The 24,217-nt window shown below is 42.8% G+C and overlaps 1 protein-coding gene and 1 pseudogene across 1 annotated transcript in view; both read right to left on the reverse strand.

Annotated features, from left to right (window-relative positions):
* The window catches only part of LOC141207902 (uncharacterized), a 999,716-nt gene that overhangs the window by 778,757 nt on the left and 196,742 nt on the right, over positions 1-24,217 (reverse strand). The window lies entirely within an intron of this gene.
* LOC141207930 (uncharacterized) lies at positions 5,988-24,013 on the reverse strand (annotated as a pseudogene).

Below are 24,217 nucleotides of genomic sequence, written 5' to 3' on the forward strand. Positions count from 1 at the left end.
GCGGTTATTAATATCACCCGTCAGCAGTCCGAGAAATGGCGCATTCATAAGATGCGCCAAATCTGGAGCTTAGCCTCCGCTCTTCCCACTGCCCTGTAACGGTGGCGAGTGGGGTAATGGGGTTGGGGTTCACGTCAGCCTTGTATTGATGGCTGCAGCTTTTTCAATAAAAGACATGGCCAGAATAAAGTATTTTAATGAAATAAAAAACACACTGGTCTACATTTTTTTTTATTACCCTCTGTCCGCGAAGCCATCGATCTTCTTAAAAAAAAGGCAAAATAACAAACAACCATATCCCTCACCTTTCCGTCGTCAACGACGCAGTCCACGTACCGCCAACGTTTGTCCCACGGCGATCCGGGTCACTTCTACAGCAGTGACATCAGCAATCACTGATGTCACTGCTGTAGAAGACATAAGTGTATACTGACAGGAGTGTAAAATCACTCCTGGCAGTATACATGTGGCTGCAGGAGGTCACTGGGGTTGATCAGCTGAAGATCAGCTGATCAGCCCTGGTGAACCTACCACTGTGGGAGCATTCTTGAGAATGTTCCCACAGGGAGGTCACGTGAGCATCAGCTGATCGATGACGTCACCGCAGGTTCTGGCAGCTCAGTACACTGCTGGGAGCGAGCGCGTTCCCGCAGTGTAACGCTGGCCGCCAGGAGCATCGGATCGCTGCCGGAGACCGCTGGACAGGTGTGTATAAGGTTTTTTTTTGTTTTTACTTTTTTTTTACCGTGGGCTTGCGGGATGGGCAGAGCAGACTACTTCTCATCCCAGCCACGCTGCTCTCGCTGTTATCAGCGGGAGCGACGGTCGGATGAGAGGAGTTGTAGTCCTCCTCTCCTGACCCGGGTACCACCCGCATCGTGTTTACAGCACAAATTTGCGCCCATTGGCTTTAATTGAAACACAGCAAATTCGCAAGTATAGATATTATACCTGTGGGTTTACTGCGGTTAAATGCAAGTCAATGGGCGCAAATTTGCGGTGGAAATGCCCGAACAATGGTCATGCTGCGGTTTTTACTACAATGGTAATGGTAATGGTAATGGAGTGGACATTTCCGCATCATGTGCACAGCACGTCCGGATTACCATTGCTATACCTGGCAGACCTATTAACAAGCTTTTTCATAGCGTTTCTGCGGCGGAAAAAACGCAGCGGAAACGCAGTAAAAACGCTTCGTATGCATATAGCCTTAAAGTGCCAAAACATAAAGAAAAAATGTAAATGTAGTATCGCTGTAAATGTACTGACCCAAAGAATAACGCTGCCTTATTAATTTTACCACACGTGGAACAGCATAAAGAAAAAAAAAAAAAATTCCTGAATTGTTGTTTTTTGTTTATTCTGCCTCCCAAAAATCGGAATAGAAAGCGATCAAAAAATGTAATTTGCCCGAAAATGGTACCAATAAAAAGTCTTTGCAAAAAAAAAGCGTCTTTTAGTGTGTGACTGCTGCCAAACATAAAAACCCGAGTCTGGTATCGTTGTAATCGCACCGACACGAAGAATAAAGTCGTCCACTCACTTATACTGCACGAGGAACAGTGTAAAAATAAACGCTAGGGTTAGGGTTGTGTTAGGGTTAAGGTTGTGCTAGGGTTAGGGTTATGGATAGAGTTAATGTTACGGTTAGGGTTGTATTAGGGTTGGGGTTAGGATTTTTTCAAACATAAATAAAAAAAAATGACGATATGGTGACTAGTGTTGAGTGCAAGTGCTCGCTACTTGAGTTTGCACCGAGTATAGCGGGTGGTTGAGTGACATGCTCGAGTCTCTGCCCCGCATGCTTCACGGTTGTTAGACACCCAAAAATCCCCGCATGTTTTATTTGGGTGTCTAACAACCATGAAACGTGGGGTTGGGGACTCGAGCATGTCAGTCGAGCACCCGCGATACTTGGTGCATACCTGAGTACCCGATGCAAACTCAAGTAGCGAGCAATCAACTTCTATAAATACGACATAAGAACTATGGTGTCATAAAATATAACATTTATTATCAGATTCTCTCTCTACATACCTCATTATTTATTTATTTATGAAATTATTTATTTATTCTGTACTGCAAAATCTTAATGCAGAGTACTCATTAAGTGACAGCATTTGTGTGGCATTCCTGTAAATAATAACTACGCTCATCTACATATACTCCCTAGCCTGACCTTTCTTCTCTTGTGGTTCTCTTCCTTCTAAAGACATTTTATGTGATTTTATCTGATTTTGATAATAAATGTTATATTTTATCATACCATAGTTCTTATGTCATATTTATAGGAGTTGATTTAATATGGTGGACATATGAACACTGCAATTCTCTCTCTCAAGTAGCGAGCACTTGCACTCAAGACTAATGACAACTTATTCAATATGATGACCTAATGTTATCAAATTCTGTGTTGTACCTCTGGATTCAAAATGTTCACTATACCCCTTGATAAAATCCTTAAGGGGTCTAGTTTCCAAACTGGGGTCACTTGTGGGGGATTTCCACTGTTTAGGCACATCAGGGGCTCTTCAAACAAGACATGGTGTCCACTAATTATTCAAGCAAATTTTACATTCAAAAAGTCAAATGGTGCTCCTTCCCTGCCGTGCGCCCTAAGGCTATGTGCCCACGTTGCAGAAATGAAGCAGAAAATTTCTGCTTCATTTCTGCATGTCCTTCCCCAGAAAAACGCTTGCGTAATTTGACAAGCGTTTTACACACGTTTATGATGCGTTTGGGACATGCGGAATTGCCTTGCGTTTTTTATTGCATTGACAAGGCAATTCCGCATGCGTAAACGCAAAATTAATGGACATACCGCGGATTTTTGAGCGCATCAAAAGCGCTGCGGAAAAATCCGCAGCATGGGCATTGAAATTACGGCTTCTCATTGGGGACCATGGGGTGCGGGTTACCAAGCGTTTCACAAGCGTTTACGCTGCCGAAATTCTGCAGCCTAAACGCTTGTAATCCGCAACGTGGGCACATACCCTAACAGTGGTTTTCTCCCACGTATGGGGTATCGACTTACTCAGGAGAAATTGCACAACAAATTTTGGGGTCCATTTTTTCCTGTTATCCTTGCAAAAATAAAAAAAATGGGTCTAAAGTAACATTTTTGTGAAAAAAAGTTAAATGTTCATTGTTTTCTTCCACATTCCAAAAATTCCTGTGAAGCACCTGAAGGGTTAATAAACATCTTGAATATGGTTTTGAGCACCTTGAAAGGTGCAATTTTTAGAATGGTGTCACTTTTGGGTATTTTCTGTCATAAAGGCCCCCCAAAGTCACTTCATTTTGATATGGGTCCCTAAAAAAAATGGTTTGTAAATTTTGTTGTAAAATGTGAAATCGCTGGTGAACTTTTAACCCTTATAGCTCCCTAATAAAAAAAAATATATTGGTTCCAAAATTGTGCTGATGTAAAGTAGACATGTGGGAAATGTTATTTATTAACTATGTTGAGTGACATATCTCTCTGATTTAAGGGCATGAAAATTCAAATTTTGAAATTTGCTAAATTTGCCAAATTTTTGACAAATTTACGATTTTTTCACAAAGAAACGAAAGTCATATCGAATAAATTTTTTATCTATCATGAAGTACAAAATGTCATGAAAAAACTATTGAAGCGTTCCAGAGTTATTACCTCATAAAGTGACACTGGTCAGAATTGTAAAAATTGGCCTGGTTAGGAGTTTCCCACAGTGGAAGAATCAGAAATGGAGACCAGGATCAGCGCTGTCTTCTGTTGTCACGACTGAATCAAGGACGGTGTCTCTTTTGATTTCCTCAATGAGCATTCATTTAAAAATAAAATATTATTAAAACACTGGTTTACACAACGCGTTTCGGCTGCTTACAGCCTTCATCAGGTGCATAATAAAAATATACTTATCCAACTTTATATCTTCCACCACCAGAAAGTGGGAGGAATGGATAAGGGAGGGGAACAGGGGGGAGGAGGAGAGGGAAGGGGAAGGGAGGGTTTAATCATGTGCCTTTTCCAGACTTTGATAAAACCATTATATGAGCCTCAAGTGATTGGAGGGTAAAGGGGAGTCTTCTGAAATATTATTGAGCACTTTGGCTAAAAATGGTAATAACTGAGGTGCAAATATCTCATAAAATCTATTATTGAATCCATCTGGTCCAGGGCTCTTCCCGATAGGGAATGATTTATTGGCCTCTCCGATCTGTTGTTCAGTGAAAGCTTTGTCTAGTATCTCCTGCTCAGGGGTCTGTAAGGAAGGAACGGCAGTGTCCATAATATATTTGTCAATTTTTGTTTCAAGAATATTAGGTGGCATGTCGTGGTATTTTCCATGAATATTATATAGTGAGCTATAACAGCAATGAAATGCTTCCGCTATGTCAGTGGGGTTATGAGTTTCTTGCCCGGGTGCTTGTTTTATGTTGGATACGCATGTCCTTTACACGTGTGGATGTAACCTCCTTGTCAATGAGCAACCACATTTACCTGCGAATTCCTACGAGTACCTTCACATGTGATCTTGATATTTTGTATACGTTTGATCTATTAAAGACCTTCGCTCCTTTCTTTTTCCAACCAGATCGTGTTTATTGAGCAAAACAAAGAATTACCAACATTTTGTTTTTGTCATACAAACATTGTGAGAAAAACAATAAAAAGAAAGAAAAACCAATTAAACAATACAAGAACCGGTTTACAATGATATAAATCCCAATATCGCTCTATAGTACAATGTTTTGGAATAGTAATTTTACATTTGTACATAAATATCTGAATACTTCCTGACGGCTTATTTTTTTCCCTATTGAGACATCAAAAGAAAAAGAATATATCTAAGAAGGGACAATTGTGTGGACTGAGACTATGATTATTTGCTGACACTTTGGATATAAGGATAAAAACTCTTACTGTAAGGAAATGGACTATAGTATTTCTGAGGTTTTCTGAAGCAATACCTGGGGTAATTAACCATTGCTCCCATATGTGTATGGATTTCTTGAGAGCGTTCCTTTTTATATAAGCTCCACTTTCCAAGCATAGAGTGTTATTTATCCTGGATTTTAGTTCTGATATCGTTGGGGGAGAATTTTCTATCCAATGTAGTGCCAACAACTTTCTGGCTTGGAATAATATTCTTGAGCCACCTATTTCCATATAGGAGTCTCGGTCTACGTCCTCTCCCAGGAGTCCTAGGATACAGATTTTAGGTTCCAACTGAAGTTGTATCCCAGATACAGATAGTACAAGAGCGATCACCCCCTTCCAGTAGTCACCAATATTTACACATTCCCACGTCATATGCATCAGGTGGGCGTAATTTTGACCACATCTAGGACATGTGTCATCCGTTTGTATTCAAATTTAAAAAAAAATACTTGGAGATCTATATACCCTATGAATGAGAAGAATTTGGGACAATCTTTGTTACTCTGACAATGAAAGTTTCAGTGTCAAATCAAAGTTTCCCTCCATTGCTCCTCAGATACGGGACCTACATCCTGCTCCGTTTTTGTCTTAGTTTTCAAAGGATATTTATCCAAATGTAGGGCCAGTAACTGCCTATAAATAAGGGATATTAGACATTTTGTATCTACTGCTGTAGAAATGGTATCTATTGGGTGATATCTATAAATCAGTATGACGTTTATCCTAAGTTGTGTGCTATATGCATGACATGTTTGCAGATATTGATAAAACTTCCTATGTGGAAGGTTAAAATCTGCCTTTATTTGTTCAAAACTCTTGAAAAATCCATCCCTCAAGAGTTGTGATACCAAACATATTGTCACGCAAGGTGTGGGAAAGACTTAGTGCAACACAAAGGGAAGGGGCAAAGGGAGCCCAGACTCTAGGGAAAGGGGGGAGTGGAGACCTCCTAGGCTGATCTGATATCACCCTGTCTCCACTGACATCCCTATATTGGTTTTTCACCAATCGCGAGCCTAAAATCTGTATTTCCCTAGCTCTTGGCCCTGTATAGGGAAGGGGGGAATGTCAGTTCCCACTAAACACTAAAGACAGCAAGGAGAGACAGACACGGGGGAATTAGCTTAGTTTGAGTCGACTTCAGAGAGATTGCAACACGTCCTCTCAGCTCCAGGAGGAAGCAAGCAGACTGCACCAGCTCCAAGCCTTCACAAGGGGTCATGTGAATATCAGTGGCCCCTCCCTCTAGCAATAGTCAGTATTTAAACACCCAGCCTGGGTGTCAATTAGCTAGAGGGAGGTAGCCACTGGGTCCTAGAGTGAGACATCTAAGAAGGTGTCTGTAATGCCAAATGAAGAGATCTTCTGCAACCAACTACAGGGCGACTGTCTGTCACTTCTGACATACCCATGATGCATATACCCCTATCCTCCCACTCACTAACATCTTTTAGTTTCTGTAGCTCTGGTAAGTTATAGTTGGGCCATAAAGTAGAACAGTTTGTGTATTTTCCAATTCCCAGAATATTTTTACCCCTATCCCACACCTTTAATATTAACTTTAGTGTAGGACATTTTAAGTGATTTTCTTGAGGAGGCCCTAAATCTAGTACCGAGAATGGAAGCTTCCACTTGGTTCCTTCCATAAGTAGGTGCCCTGAAATTACATAATATTTGCAAGTACCCCATCCATGAAACCATCTTAACTCCTTTCTAGAGTTAAGCAGGTCTGCATATACCTGGAGGGAAGCAGATCGTTTATGTTGTTTGTTAAGGCGATCAATCCGCTCAAGCAAATGGGAGACTTTAGTTGCTCTCTCTTTTTAACCTGGATCCATGTTTATTAGTATCCCTCTGAGGACGCATGTGAGTGCTTCCTATTTAAATGGTAAGGCAGTTTCATCATGCTCATATATTTGAAGGACTCTATAGTCTCAAGAAGGTCTGAGACGCAGAGTGAGTCTTTCAGCAGATTAGCATTTGAGTTCCGACAGCTGAAGCCTTGGTGGAGTCAGGTATAGTCAGATTACAATATACAGGAGCATGATCTGACCATACAGCAGTTCCTATCTGAGATGTAGGTTGCCATGTAAGCAAGTGATGGCTAATTAATGAAAAGTCTCTACGGCTATATGTATTATGTAAAGGAGAATAATACGAATAATCCTTTACTTCTGGATGTAGTATCCTCCATACATCGACCAGTTGGAAAGACCAGAGCATGTTTAGCAAAGCTTTTGAGTGATTTAGATTCCTGACTCTGGCCCAGGGATGCATCTAAAGAAGGATCCAAGAAAATATTAAAGTCACCTCCAATGATGGTAAGGTCCTCCACAAAATGTTTTAGTTTGTTTAAGAATTGACGGCATGTCTTAATTAGGTCACAATTACGGAGATAGAAGTTTGCCAAAGTCAACTGACAGTGATCACTGCCGCATACTATTGTAGAAACACGGTCTGACATGGAGGGGAGGTATGTGTTTGTTAAGATCTCGATCTATGTCTGGAATAGAAAGTAGTAGATCTGTAGTGGCCGCCGCAGGGTACTGCACATTCGCCTTCCATTCAATTGAATGGGAGGCGGATGTGCAGTTACAAGTGGCGGCCACTACAACTTGACGGCCAAGCACCGCAGGTAAGGACTTCCCGCCGGCAGCTGCTGCCGCCGGCACCGATAACAGCTGGCCGGCGGGGGTTCGGGACCCCGGCCGATCATACAGTACATTGATGCCCTATCCTATGGATAAGACTTCAATGTCAAAGTAGTGGACAACCCCATTAAGTCCCCTGACATTCAATGAACAAGTTTTGAGTTGTGCCTTATTATATGAAAAAAGGAGGAGGGAAGGAGAGAAAGATTTAAGAGCAAAGAGGAAGTATAGACGGTAGATAGTAACGTCTACCTCTCAGTGTCTAAGAAGTATAGATTATGAATAAATCAAAAAAAGTAGGAAATTGCGAAACAAGCAGATCCCAATGCAAGTCCCAAACTGGGGGTTGTCGTTAGAAGCGCAAGTCAAACCTTCAGTCCTAGGGTTCCTATTAGGGGGAACCATGGAATATATAGCAAGCAAAGTAATACAGCCTGATATTACAGTAAAATAATGTGACGTCAACTTATATGCCGGTCTAATATATGAACTGAAACATTCTGTATAGTGGAAGAGTGGCACCTAAAACTCTATTTAGATATATCTAATTATATGCTTAAAGAAATAAGTAAGCATCTGCAAACTGTCTCTCATCAGGGAAGGTAAGATTCATTTCAGGAGCTCTTTTGACTGGCAGGTTCCATTCCCGTCTGGGGAATCCTTATCAACTGAACGCCTTCTAAGATGTGCAGGAACGCTCTGTGACAATGGTGGAGCAGGGGGCCTGTCAGATATATGGATTCCGTCACGTTTTGTTCAAGATTATTGTAATTGTTCTTGTATGTGTACCCCTTTTTCACATGTAAAGCGCCATGGCGCAATAATAATAAATAATAATAATACTTCTGGTAATATCCAGGACATCACAGAATGGTCTCATGTCGCTTGGATCTTTAAAAGTATACAATGCTCAATTTTTTCGTACTTGCAGCTGGAAAGGGTACCACAGGAGTACAGCAGGCCATTTTCCCATACAGCATCAAGTAGTGGTTTCAATACCCTTCTTTTAGCAAGTGTCATTCAGGATAGATCTGTGAGCAATTGTATGCTTTGTTCATTGAAATCACCAGGACAAAAATGTATGTGACAGATATGGACGCTCAGGATCTGGGCCATGATTGTCTAATGTACGGTGCGCCCTGTCAGTCTTCAGCCTTATCAATAGGGTCACCAAGGATATTATTAAATAATGTCTATAGTGTTGTCATGATCTCTTGTGCATTGATGCTTTCAGATATACACCTTATCCAGATATTATTGTGATTTTCTTGATCATCAACCATATTAAACAGATGGTTTATTTACTGGCTGTGAAGATCCAGTGTTAGTTTCTGAGCATTTTGATGGCCTCTAACTTGTACGACATCAGCCTCTAATCTCTGTACCTTGTCAGTAAGCTGTGACAGGATAGAAGTGAGGGGACGTATTTCAGTTTTTTATGTGGCCTCCAGCGTTTGTATATATTGCTCCATCTATTGTTTAGTAGGGATAGACGCAAAATATGAAATAAAAAATCAATTATAGCGTTCCCCATATCAGAATCCCCTTTGGCTCAGGGTGGGGAGTAAATTTCCCTGTGAAGCAAGCACTGCTCAGCATGGGGGCTTCGGTGAGAGTAGAGGGAGATTTGTGGAGCTGTTTTCTTGTGAGGCCTACATATTGAGAGAAACTGGTGCAGGACTTACAGACCTGAGCTGTCTAGCATCATGAGGGTTAAGACTGCTTCCTTTTCCAAGCTGAGATGAGGCAGTAATAGCTCCGGAGCAGGAAGATAAGACTTTCAATAAGAAACACTGCATGTCAGACATGCTGACGGAGGTGGAGAACCTCAGACTAACCTCGGATCTCTTCTTTCTTTCCCATATCGGAAGTCATGTTTGAGGCTTTTTATAATTCCCCCAGGAACACGGTCTGAAGAGAGTGCTCTCAGTGTGTGCGTTCTCTCAGTGCTATGTCCATGCCATGTCCCTCCTGTTGATGTTCAATACGTCCAAAGGCGGCATTGATTGGGAGCAGGATTGTGTGATGTAACAACCTTATGTGAGCCCCGGGAACGCGTGTTGTGACACCAATGGAACAGCGCCAGAACGGGAGCTGTGTATGAGTGTTTTTATTTTATCAAGGCCAAACATGAGGAATGAGAAATAGTTGTCCTAATAGTGGACAACCCCTATAAGAAGATACAATTTTCAGTTAAAAATGAAAAAGGCTTCTCCCCTGTGTGACTTCTCTGAAGTTTGTTAAGATTTGATTTCCGTGTAAAACATTTCTCACATTCAGAAGAGGAAAAAGGTTTCTTCCCTGTATGAGTTCTCTGGTGCTTAACCAAATCTGATTTCCGGCTAAAACATTTCCCACATTCTGATCAGCAAAAAGGCTTTTCCCCTGTGTGAGTTCTGTTGTGCGTAACAAAACCTGATTTCTGGCTAAAACATTTTCCACATTCTGAACAGGAAAAAGGCTTCTCCCCTGTATGAGTTCTCTGGTGTATAACCAAATCTGATTTCCAGCTAAAACATTTTCCACATTCTGAACAGCAAAAAGGCTTCTCCCCTGTGTGAGTTCTCTGGTGCTCAACCAAATCTGATTTCTGGTTAAAACATTTCTCACATTCTGAACAGGAAAAAGGCTTCTCCCCTGTGTGAGTTCTCTTGTGCTCAACCAAAACTGATTTCCGGCTAAAACATTTTTCACATTCTGAACAGGAAAAAGGTTTCTCCCCCGTGTGAGTTCTCTGGTGATTAACCAAATCTGATTTCCGGCTAAAACATTTTCCACATTCTGAACAGAAAAAAGGCTTCTCCCCTGTATGAGTTCTCTGGTGATCAACCAAATCTGATGTCTGGTTAAAACATTTCTCACATTCTGAACAGGAAAAAGGCTTCTCCCCTGTATGAGTTCTCTGATGTCTATGAAGATGCGCTTTCTGGAAAAAACATTTCCCACATTCTGAACAGGAAAAAGGCTTCTCCCCTGTGTGAGTTATATAATGTCTGATAAAACTTGACTTCAATGTGAAATATTTTCCACAATCTGAACAAGAAAATGGCTTCTCTCCTGTGTGAATTGTCTGATGGTTATCAAGATGCACTTTCTGTTTAAAACATTTCCCACATTCTGAACAGGAAAAAGGGTTCTCACCTGTGTGAGTTCTCTGGTGCCTAACCAAATCTGATTCCTGGCCAAAACATTTTCCACATTCTGAACAGAAAAAAGGCTTCTCCCCTGTGTGAGTTCTCCAGTGATTAACCAAATCTGATTTCCGGCCAAAACATTTTCCACATTCTGAACAGGAAAAAGGCTTCTGCCCTGTGTGAGTTATATAATGTCTGATAAAACTTGACTTCAGTGTGAAATATTTTCCACAATCTGAACAAGAAAATAGCTTCTCTCCTGTGTGAATTGTCTGATGGTTATCAAGATGCACTTTCTGTTTAAAACATTTCCCACATTCTGAACAGGAAAAAGGCTTCTCCCCTGTGTGATTTCTCTGGTGCCTAACCAAATCTGATTTCTGGCCAAAACATTTTCCACATTCTGAACAGAAAAAAGGCTTCTCCCCTGTGTGAGTTCTCCAGTGATTAACCAAATCTGATTTCTGGCCAAAACATTTCCCACATTCTGAACAGGAAAAAGGCTTCTCCCCTGTGTGATTTCTCTGGTGCCTAACCAAATCAGATTTTTGGCCAAAACATTTTCCACATTCTGAACAGAAAAAAGGCTTCTCCCCTGTGTGAGTTCTCCAGTGATTAACCAAATCTGATTTCTGGCCAAAACATTTCCCACATTCTGAACAGGAAAAAGGCTTCTCCCCTGTGTGAATTCTCTGGTGTATAACCAAATCTGTTTTCCGGCTAAAACATTTCCCACATTCTGAACAGGAAAAAAACTTCTCCTCTGTGTGAGTTCTCTTGTGCTTAACCAAATCTGATTTCTGGCTAAAACATTTTCCACATTTTGAACAGGAAAAAGACTTCTCTCCTCTGTGAGTTGTCTGATGGTTATCAAGATGCACTTTCTGTTTAAAACATTTCCCACATTCTGAGCATGAAAAAGGCTTCTCCCCTGTGTGAGTTCTCTGATGTCTAATTAAACTTGAATTATCTGTAAAATATTTTCCACATTCTGAACAAGAAAATGGCTTCTTCTGCTTGTGACTTCTCTGATGATTAACAAGATTTGATTTCTGGTTAAAACATTTCCCACACTTGAAACAAAAAAATCTATTCTCTGCTGTGTGAATGTTTTGATGTTTAAAAAAAGACTTTTCAAGGGAAAAACTATTTCCATATTCTGAACAGAAAAATGGCTTCTTTGCTTTAGGAGCAGTTTGTTTTTTAATGCTTATTTCGTGACTTTGATTTTCCTTAGTGTTCGGTAATGAATCAGAAGACAGGACCTGTTTCAAAGTATCAGATGATAGATCTTTGCAGTGAAGGGATGATGGTATATCTGGAGTAATGGCATTCACTTCAATTGTATCCTGTGTGATCTCAAGATCATCTGATTTAAAAATTGAAGATGTCAGCTGTTCCTCTGATCTCCTGGTACAGTCATCTGCCAAGAAGAAAACCAAGAAAAAAAATCAGCCTTACTAACAACAAATCAGATAACAAATGCATTAGCATTTTAGTGTTTCTTGGGTGTACTGGAGTGTCTGTCTATGTGGGGTGCACTTATATAGTGCTAGGCAGCCCTCCTGATCTAATAGTATGGGCAACATCACTAGTTACTCTCTACAAGGAGAAAGGTTACCCCTTAGACCTCAGTCCAGAGCCTCTCACCTAGCCAAATCAGTTCTCATACTTTGCACTGACGAGGGCCAACAGCCCGAAACTCCGCGTCTGCAAATTGAGATTCTGATTTGGCTTTTATCCTAAGTCATATTGCACGACTCGTTAAAGGGTTGATTGTGACTAGAAGGATTTCTGCTTAAAATAGGTGGCGCTATAGAGTTCAAGTCCTCTTTTTCTCTGAAGAGGCAATTTACATCTGCCAAGAATAAAACCAATTATTTATGAATAACATATCCTTAAAATTTATATTGTTGAATATTTCTAATTAAACTCTCCGTAAAAATGCACTTTATGTAAAAGTATCATTATTTACTAAGAAAACATCACAGAAAAAAATCAGCCTTACCAACACCAAATCAGATAACAAATGCATTAGCATTTTAGTGTTGGTTGGGTGTACTGGGGTGTCTGTCCATGTGGGGTGCACTTATATAGTGCTGGGCAGCCCTCCTGATCTAATAGTATGGGCATCATCACTATCCTAAGCCAGACACTGTGCATCACACCTACCTGTGTGACTGGCGTCCTATACAAGCTTCATCTGTGTGCATCTCTAATACTAGGCAACCATCCTCTCCATGAATTGGTCGGTTTGTGAGTGGTTGCTCCACCAGTATTTTGCACCTGCGCTGCCCCCACCTTTATCATGGGGGTCTGTGGCATCCTGCTAGTGCATTTGTTATATGATTTGGTGTTGGTAAGGCTGTATCTTTTTCTGTGATTTTTTTTATTTTGCCCTATGTTAGCCGTCATTATTCACCAAGATAATAACAGTTCACAGTCTAATAGAAAACCTCATAGGATGAACCAGTGGATCGCAGTGTTCAACTGTTTGTTAATTCTGTCTCCCAAATATGGAATAAAAAGCCACCAAACAATGTTATGTAGGTGAAAATAATATCAATAAAAACTTCTACTCATCTCACAAAAAACAAGTCCCCACTCAGGTCCATCATCTGTCAATGGAAAACCAGAGGTTTCCACATTATTAGTGGCTCATAGGCTCTTGATAAGCAACATGGCTTCTATAAACCAATCCAGCAATATCCACTCCCCCAAAGTCAAATTTCACCCTAATTTTCACTCTCCAACATCCACTGCATGCTAATATCCAGAAAGTGCCTGTGGAATCAAAATAGTCACTACTCCTATAGATTATTTCACTGAGGGTTATAATTTCCAAAATGAAGTCACTTTATGGGGATTTCTACTGCTCTGGTTTTTGCAATTTGGCCACATTAGGGCTTCTGTAAATGGTGGGTCCCATCTCCTCTGGGATCTGCTCCTGCGACGTCTGCTTCTGTCACCAGGAGCCGCCTTATTCATCCTGCAGGTGGCGCTGGTGATGGAAGAGACGTCAGAACCAGAAGCTCTGGGCGGCGCAGGCTCTGCGCAGCCAGTAAGATTAGGGAGCCTGGGACCTGTAGTACCATCCAGTCTGGCAGTATGGGTGTGTGCTGTCCACCTGGAGTAATCTGCTCCCTGCTTTAGCCAATTGGAAAGTACCACACCCTACTAAAGCTCAAAGCATATTGCCAAAAGCTAAAACACAGCAAAATAGGGCAGCAGTGTGTACCTGCCCAGATCTTCAGAACTAAATACACTACCAGGATGCAGCAAACCCACATAAAGATGGCGGCTACACAGGTGCAGAATACTGATGAGACAATCACTCACAACCTACCATTTCATGGAGTGGGTGACTGCGTAGTATTTGAATTGCACACAAAAAGGCTTGTATATGGAGCTGTTCACACTTGGATAGTGCACAGTATCCGACTTACAGCCTATTAGTTACGGCCATACTATTAGATTAGGTGGGCTGCCCGGTACTATCCAAGTGCACTCCATGGGAACAGACACAGTTTACAATGCCCGCACTGATGGGCCTGGCTGCACCCGGGGATAAAAAAGTGCAAAAATGCATATATATAACATATGGATAGTACCGGGCAGCCCGCCTAATCTAATAGTATGGGCGTAACTAATAGGCTGTAAGCCGATACTGTGCACTACCCAAGTGTGAACAGCACCCTTTACAAACCTTTTTGTGAGTAATTCAAATACTAAGCAGTCACCCCTCCATGAAATGGTAGGTTGTGAGTGATTGTAGGTTGGTTGTGAGTGATTGTAGGTTGGTTGTGAATGATTGTCTCATCAGTATTTTGCACCCGTGTAGCCGCCATCTGTATGTGGGTATACTGCACCCTGGTAGTGCATTTAGTTCTGAACATCTGGGCAGGTAAACATTGCTGCCCTTTTTTGCTGTGTTTCTTCTTGAATATTGGGGGAATATTGGGGGCTTTGCTTTTTGTGCATATTACCAGAAGCTGCCAGATACAGCCTTGTTCTCTGGTTCAGTCCTCTGCGCTCAGCCCCCGGCTTGTGTATTTGTTTCCTGTTGTGACCTCGGCCCATTTACTGACTACTCTTGTGTGATTTTCTATTTTCATTGACCTCCATGTTGTGACCCGGTTAAGTGACTATTCTTCTTGCCATTTCACTCAATAGAACAGCAGGAAACACTGTGGCCCAAGCCTAGGGGTCTCTGTCTAAGTCCAAATCCATGTAGAGGGGTTAAAGGGTGATGAGCAAGGCAAACCCTGAGATCTGGAAAATGGAGTAGATGACGCCAAGCCTGTTTGTGGTAGCCATCTTTTGCGCTGCCAGGTGACCATGAACAGTGTCCCCAATATATTGTGTCTGCAAACTATTCGAGCAAGATCTATATTCAAATAGCTAAATGTCGCTCCTTCCCTTCTTAACCTGCCATGTGCCCAGACAGTAGTGTGCAACCGTATATAGGGGATTGTCGGATTCAAGAGAAGTTGGAAAATAATTTGTAAGGTCCATTTGTTTCCTATTATTCTTTGTGAAGAATTCCAAAGTTATCACCAGATAAAGTGACACATGTCAGATTTGAAAAATGGGCCCAGATAGGAACACAAAACTGGCTACAAGAAGGGGTTAAATCAGAGTATTTTGGGCACTAACTACTGTAGTCAAAACTGTGACTATAGACAATAACACATCTACTGAAATGATCAAACTCAACAGTCTTCATCAGTAAGTAGTGAGTAACTAGCGGTGAAACCTCTCTGTGGTAATTGGAGTATGGGGCTCGGTGGCTCTTGGGAATCTAAACTCTCGTAAGGGACAATATTTTCTGTCAGATGAGTTTCAAGAAGAAATATTAGACACTCAAAGAGAACTTTTTATAATAGTGCAGAGCTGAGGCGTCTTAAATTTAGCTTAGAGATATATCATGGCGCAGGTGAAATGTTTTTTTGTTTAGTTTGTCACAATCCTGTTTGAAGTTAGTTTTAAAAAAAATTGAAAAGTCAGGATAAAGGGAAACTCTGCTGTTATTGTACAGAAATTCACACTTGGCCTCACTGCAAATTTAATGTTGTCGATCATAAAAGTGAAGTTTGGCCAGAAAGACTGGACCTGGTCTTGTAGGGACCATATGAGCACATTCATCAGCACAGAAGGGAGAGAAGGTAGATTCATCCAATAAGATATCAGGGATCTAGGAAGCCAACAGCATCATTACCCTCCGCTTTCTCTTAGAGGCCCATCATGATATTTTACTTCAAGTGATTTTCTAACTTGTCATCAGGTAACGGTCAGCATCTTCTAATCCCAGGGGGGAGGTGGATCCTCCAGGTTGTAAGTTCTATAGAAAAGGGCTTTCAGTGCCCAAAATCATCTGAACAGTTTTGGGTGGAGGAGAATGTTGTGGTCTAGAGGCAAAATGGTGATCACACGATTGTGATACAGCCAGACTACACCACCGATAAAGCAGCCACAGCCGGTGACTAAGAAGAATCTGTGACTTCTCTGCATTTAGTGTTTACTAGTGATGAGCGAGTACCGTAATATTCGTAATCGCTATACTCCCTATATATATAGTACTTTGTAATAATTGCGTATTCGTTCAGAATAGCGAGTACAATGTAAGTCAATGGGAAATGCGAATAATTTTCTGCTGGACCCTACAAAGGGGCCTGAGGAAAAGATGATGGGAAAGTGAAATGGATGGGAAAGTGATGAAACAGAATGGGAAGAGCCTGGAGAATGGGCCTGCATGCATTTCTGACTCACATATGGTTTCTGGGGATAAGTTTGTCGCAGTATTACGCCACTTTTACAGACACACAAGAACAACTACCAAACTTAACCTAAATTGAATTTAACAGGCCAAAAAGGTTAAGAAACAGTTTTTCCTGCACAATCACTTGTATATAAGGCTAAATAAATCAGAGAAACCAAAAAATACCCCTTTTAGCGTTTGTTCACACATACTGTTGTGGCTTTTTTTTCGCCTTTTATAATTGGGAGGGCCCTGACTTATACATTTTGTAGGTCCGTCTGTCATACATCATCTTTAGTGCGCTATTCCCCAGCACTTTACAAGCACAGCTAGAAAGTATCAGTATGTATGTAGATATTTGACCTGAGAGGCCTCAGGTGGCTCTGTAACATGCGTTTTGGAGGGACAGCTATTACTTAGACATTTGGGCGGTCCCTCCATCATTGACACTCAGATAGTGGAATACACATTCCATAGCAGTTTACAATATGCTCATTGTAGCATTGGGCTTGACCCTCCTCCTCCACCACCATGTGAGACTCGGGCCCTAAATTCAAATGTTCAGATCGCCTGCAGTAAGCAGGAAAGCTGAGTTTTGTGAGAGCCCTTGTGTGGACCTGTAACAAACATTTTGAAGTGCCCTCCTCTAGAAATTTTGGAGTTGCCTCTTGTGTACACTTGAGAGTGCCCTCACTTATTCATACTGTAGAGCCCTCATTATTATTTAACTAATTTAAGGGCAGAGACTACAGAGAAAATGGCCAAGATACATGGAGTACTAGAAGGTAGCAGTGAGTGCGGACTACGACCCTCAGGTATGGCTGAACTCAGTGAACCGTAAAAATAAAACTGCACTAGTCAACTCGATGACAAGCTCAAATATATCACTTGTGCAAGTCACTGGACAAAGTATTTATGGTGCCCCCCCTCCAGGATGGGTTGGTGAAGCTTCTTAGAGATTGGCTTAGAGATTTTGATTGTCAATATTCCCCAGATTATATAGCAGGAGAAGACTTCTTGATACTGTACTACTTGGTCCAGTAGAATGTGCATCGTATTTCCAAAAAATACTCCTGGGGCTGGGGGCTGTGTCATAGGTGCAGGAAGATTGCATGACAAGGGCCTCCCTTGACAAACATTACCTACGATGGAGTATTATAGTAGTTGTGATCCTCAATTTAAGTTTTCAGAGGGCCATCAGTCGGTCATCAACAATCAGTGTAAATTTCTATTGAATATGTATCCCCTATCTCACAATGTGACACAACCTGTGAGAAGGGCCTCCAATGACAAATATTAGTTTGGAAGGACTACTGTACATTCCAGATTTGTCCACTGCACAATGTGCATATGGTTTGTGAAAATTAGGCCTATTGGCTAAGTCATGGTTGACGCAGGAAGCCACCATCCCAAGGGCCTCCAATCACAAATAGTAGTTAGGTTGGAGTAGGAATACTGTCCTGGTTTGTCCACGGCACAATGTACATAAGATTTGTAAAAATTAGCCCTATTGGCTGTGTCCCGGTTGACTCATTATTTTGGCTGTGCCTTTGACAGCTAGCTTGGCTTGTGCCATCAACATCTGAAAATCTGTCAACAAAACCCAAAATGCCAAAAAAGCCTGTTGTTAAGGGACGTGGATGTGGTGTTGTCAGTGGTGCGCGAGAAGCCACTCAGTCTGTGTCAGGTCAGAAGAAGCTTGATGCATCCACAATGTTCCTGGAAAAAGTTCCCGGTCTGGAACGTAAACATGTGTGGAAGCCACAAGAGTGAGAGCAGATTCTGTCTTGGATAGCAGACAAGGCCTCTACGCATTTGTCAAGCAGCACCAAAACTTCCACGACCACACAGTCTACTGTGGATACACAGAAGGCTGGCCCTTCCAATCCTGAAGCTGGTTCTCCTTCCTCCCACCATTATCAGTCACAGGAGACATATGACCCCAAGCTTGGCCACTCCGAGGATCTGTTTGGTACGTATCCTTTGGTTGGCTCTGGCCTATCACCATGCAGCATTGAAGAGGGACAAGAGGTGGCGGCGTGCGTTGATGCTCAAGTATTTTAGGACCTACAACCAGAAGAAAGCCACTTGGAGGAACGTCATTTACTGTCTCCAGAGGTGGAGGCTGATGATGATGAGACACAGTTGCCATCAGGTCAGCCTACAATATCAACTGGGAAGGAGGATGAGATAGAAGACGACGTGGTCGATGATGAGTCCACTGATCCGACCTGGACCGTTGGCAGCAACACAGAGGAAGATGGACCAACACAGGCACCAAGGGGTCGTGGTTTGCCCAGAGTAAAAACTGGGTCAACTGTTCCCAAGAGCACCCCCGCTGTGCGCCAAGTCAGGGCAAGAGGGCGTTCAGCTGCTGTGTGGAATTTTTTTTTCTAAAAGTCCTTCAGAGAAAAACATTGTTGTCTGTAGCATCTGCAATACCAAGTTGAGCAGAGGCCAGCGCAAAGGCAACCTGAGCACAAAGAGTATGAGAAACCACATGGCAGCCAAGCAGCCGAGTAGGTGGGCGGAACACCAAGGTACCAAATCTGCGTCTGCGGGTCAAACCAATAATAATAATACTCTTTATTTATATAGCAACAACCTATTCCGCAGCGCTTTACAATTCAGAGGTTCATATTCAACAGTCATAAGTAACATAGCTAAAGATAATATAATAATTAAAGGAAAAATAATGATGACCCTGCTCATAAGAGCTTACGATCTACAATGAGGTGGGGGGTGACACAAAGGACAGGGACTTATTTACAATGATGGTCCAGTCATCTTGAGGGGATGAGGGATAGACAAAGGTTGCATAAGCTGATCACCAGCCAGTATCTGTAGTGCTTTTGGGTTCCGTGGAAACTTATGCCATGTCGCCTGGGCTATGTCCTTCAGAATCTGCTGTTCAAGAAGCAGGCGCTCATACCTCCTGCCCACAAGCTGCGGTTGCTCACACGCAGCAAACATCAACCACATCCACTTCCTTGTTCCAGCAAAGTGTCCAATTGTCCGTGCCTGAGAGCTTGGAAAGAATGCGTAAATGCCCAGCCACGCACCCACAGGTACAAATACTAAACTCGCACATTGCCAAATTGCTAGCTATGGAGATGTTGGGCTTGTGGGAACACAGTCTTCCATGATCTCTTGGCTGTGGCTGCCCCACGATACAGTGTTCCCAGCCGCCACTATTTTGCCCGATGTGCCGTCCCTGCGTTACACAAGCACGTGTTAAACAATCTGAACCATGCTCTCACCAACACCGTAACCGGGAAGGTCCACCTAATAACAGACACCTGGACAAATTGTTGTGTACAGGGGTGATACATTTCTGTCATGCCACACTGGGGGAACCTGGTGGAGGGTGGGACAAAGGCGCAAACTGGAACATCACACATCCCACCCACGCTAAGAATAGCGGTTCCAACTTCTGTCAGGGTCTCCACCTATTCAAATTCCACTTCCTCTCTCCCCTTCTCCTGCTCTTAATCCTCTGCTGAATTATTCTCCCCATCACTGCCAAGCTGGGACCTGTGCAGTAGTGCATCGGCAAAGTGGCAAGACGCTCTGCTGAAGCTGATCTGTTTAGGTCAGAAAGCACACACTGCAACAGAGCTGCGACAAGCTGTAAAACAACAGACCAATCAGTGGCCTCTGGTCGTCTGCGATAATGGGCGTAACCTGGTGGCGGCTTTAAAGATCGGCAAGCCGGTACACGTGCCATGCATGGCTCACGTGCTGGACATAGTTGTTCAGAAATTTCTGAAAACTTTCCGTGACTTCCTGTACCTACTTGAGAAGGTGAGCCATATTAGCGCCCATTTCCGCCATTCCTCTACTGCTTTTGCTGCTTTTACAGTGCTGCATAAGCGCTTGAATTTGCCAAGTCACCGACTCATTTGCGGCCTGCCCACGCGGTGGAACTCCACCTATCTTAGGTTTGCGAGGATTAGTGAACAGCAGAGGGCAGTAGCTGAATACCAGCTTCAGCATGCTGGTCAGACTGAGAGTCAGCCACCACACATAACATCTGTTGAGTGGGTGTGGATCGCTGACATTTGTGAGGTTGTTGAGAACTTTGAGTACTGCACCAGCCTTGTGAGCGGTGATCAGGCTATTATCAGCGTAACCATCCCGCTACTGTGTCTCTTGAAACAATCACTGCATAATCTCAAAGAGAAAGCTTTAAGTGCCCAGAATGTTGATATGGAGCCAGATTTCCCAATGGGTGATACTACCCAGCCCAGCCAATATTCTGAGGCAACATTGGGTGAAGAGGGGGAGGATGAGGAGGGAGAGGACTTGTTTTTCTGTGCTACCGAGGGGTAATGCTACAGAGGGGACACCCAACCCAAGCTTCATGTCTGCCCAGCCTGGATGGGCTGGAGAGGAGGAGGTGGTGGAGGAGGAGGAGGCGAGTCAGCGTGAGGAGAGGGTGGGTACTGTTTCTACTGTTGGGGACACAGAACATTTGCCTTTTTGCAGCTTGACCCACATGGCACAGTTCATGTATAAGTATCTGTGGCAAGACCCTCGCGTGATACACATTTTATCCAACAGTAATAATAATAATAATAATTTTTATTTATATAGACCAGCACAACAGTAAAGGCTATCTGTGCCTGTAACAATGCCAAGGAGGAATAAGTTGCAGAACATGGTCAAGGGGTACTTAAGTGACCATCCGTGCGTCCTTTCTGACACTTCAGTTCCCTTTAATTATTGGGTGTCTAAGCTAAACACTTGGCCGACCTCTCCTTATATGCCTTGGAGGTGCTGGCCTGCCCGGCTGCTAGTGTGGTGTCTGAGCGTGTTTTCAGTGCCGCTGGGGCAATCATCACTGATAGGCGCACACGCCTCTCCACGGAGAATGCAGACAGACTTACTCTGATTAAATTCAACAAGGACTGGATATCTCCACAGTTTGTAATCCCTCCAGATGAGAGCAAGCCAACCTAAATTCACCAAAAATGCAGATTCATGCTACTGCTGTTAACGTCAACCCCTTCCCATAAGAACCCGTTTCCTTCCTTCGTCAACCATGACTCAGCCCATAGGGCTAATTTTTACAAACTCTATGCGGATTGTGCAGTGGACAAACCAGGACAGTATTCCTACTCCAGCCTAACTACTATTTGTGATTGGAGGCCCTTGGGATGACGGCTTCCTGCGTCAACCATGATTCAGCCCATAGGGCTAATTTTTACAAATCCTATGCAGAATGTGCAGTGGACAAACCAAGACAGTATTCCTACTCCAGCCTAACTACTATTTGTGATTGGTGGCCCTTGGGATGGTGGCTTCCAAAATAGTGGTTAAAATGGCCTGGTGCGTGCTTTGTAGCAAGCGGTGGGAAAAGTTTGGACTACTGCTTTGTGTAGGGCACAAAATGCTTTTTTAAGTGGACTAATATGGACAGAAGGCAGGCTGACACCCCAAAATAGCGGTTAAAATGGGCTGGTGCATGCTTCTTTTGTAGCAGGCAGTAGGAAATGTTTGGACTACTGCTTTGCGTAGGGCACCAAACACCTTTTTAAGTGGACTAATGTGGACTGCAGAAGCCAGGCTCTGACCCCTAAAACAGCAGGGAAAATAGACCGGTGCTAAAAAAAAAAAGGCAGCACAAAATGCTAGTTCTGTGTGTGCTGGAAAAATATTGCTTTGCCTCTGACAAGAGCTGTTTTAAGATGGACACTGAAAGAACACTAGCTAATACACTCCCTACCTAATACACAATCTCTCCCTCCCTGTTCTCTGATTTTGTTGTGTGCCTTCAGCTCTGAAAAGAGCTATTTTTTGGTGCTATTATGGAGCTAGTGAGCGGCTCCTTTAAACACAAAACTAGTATACACTGCAGGTAGCCCTTAAAAGGGCTTTTGTTTTATCAAGAGGCCTAAACACTCTCCCTAGCAGCTCAGCGATCTCTCCATAGGCTATTACAATGCAGGCTCCAGATCCAATGTGCACAAAATGGCGGCGGCAAGGCTTAAATAGACCCCATGACGCTGGGCAGCCAGCCAATCACAGTAATGCCACAACCAAGATGTCTGCGGCATTACTGTGATTGGTTAAGAAGCCCAGCATGTTTAGTGGCAGCAGAGAAGGCGCCAAAACTGCAGGGCGGGACATCCGAATATAGCGAGGCGAGTACACAAATACTCGCAGAATAACGAGTAACCCGAATACCGTACTATCAGTGTGAGAAGCGAATATTAACAAATACACTCGCTCGTTACTAGTGGTTACTACTCACCTGTGTAGTCAGTTTTGGGTGGAAGAGAATGTTGTGGTCTAGAGGCAAAATGGTGATCACACGATTGTGATACGGCCGGACTCCACCACTGATAAAGCAGCCACAGCCGGTGACTGAGAAGAATCTATGACTTCTCTGCATTTAGTGGTCAGTACTCACCTGGGTAGTCATATGTAGGAATCTCCTCTTTACACCGCTCATCACCCCTCACATATGTCTCTGTAGTATTAATATGGGTCAGATCTTCACCCTGAAACAAATATTGTAAAAGTCACAAACAGATGAGAAGTCACATCTATGATCAACTCTAATCCTGCCATCTCCACCGTTCTCATTACACAAATAGAAAATACATAATACTGGTGGATAAAACAAGACTGAACACAAGACCTTCACAGCCGTCTACACATCATAGGGGAGATCTCATGACACTTTCTCTCCATCTACCTGATGATCCTGAGGAACACTGGGATCTTCTTGTTTACAGTCCAGTGGAAGAAGAGGACGTGGACATCTCTCTGGTGTTGTCCTCTTACTGGATAGATCTGGAGGAAACACATACAGGGACTGAATTAATTCTTTACATACAGATAATTATAGGCCGTGTGTATTTAGTCCTGTCTCTTACATGGAGATGTGAGGGGCTGGGGAACCTCCATCATGATGTCTTTGTACAAATCTTTGTGTCCTTCTAAATACTCCCACTCCTCCATGGAGAAATAGACAGCGACATCCTGACATCTTATAGGAACCTGACACATACAATGATACAGTCATCCCCCCGATCCCTTCATAGCGTTACTGTATAATGTCCCAGCATTCCCAGCAGTGTCACCTCTCCAGTCAGCAGCTCAATCATCTTGTAGGTGAGTTCTAGGATCTTCTGGTCATTGATGTCCTCATGTATCAGGGGATGAGATGGAGCCCCGGTGATTGGGCTCTGTGGTCTTCCCCATCCCTCAGACACAGGGGCCTGACAGCGCCCACTAGAGGTCTTCTTCACTATTGTGTAATGCTGGTTATGGAGAGACAAATTATTAAATCTCACTCCAGACATTTCCAGAGTCCTCACCTCTCCAGTTCTGTCCATCTGTAACTCTCATAGATAAGAATGAGGTAATGTGACGTCATCAGAATCTCTCACCTCTCCAGTAAGTCGGAAGAGGATCTCTAGGGTGAGGCACAATATCCTCTCCGCCATCTTGTCTCTGTCCATACCCATCTTTGATGGGTCCATAAGGAAAATTCTCTTATATAGAAGATCTTCACTGAGAGCATCCGATATTGTAGGGACCTGAATGAGAAGATGATTAGCCAATGTAACATCATAAAAATACTGTGTAATTACACAATTACTGGAGATAATAAGGGAAAACATATGAGGAGATATATCATTTTACAGTATTTAGTTTTCTTCTTTACATCTAGTAATAAAACCTATATATTTTAGGCCACAGACAACAAGCAGTTTCTTCCTTGGAGTCTGTAGCTGAA

The sequence above is a fragment of the Phyllobates terribilis genome, unplaced genomic scaffold, assembly GCF_046119375.1.
Source record: "Phyllobates terribilis strain yellow unplaced genomic scaffold, ASM4611937v1 Scaffold_167__1_contigs__length_4167997, whole genome shotgun sequence".
Lineage (NCBI taxonomy): Eukaryota > Metazoa > Chordata > Amphibia > Anura > Dendrobatidae > Phyllobates > Phyllobates terribilis.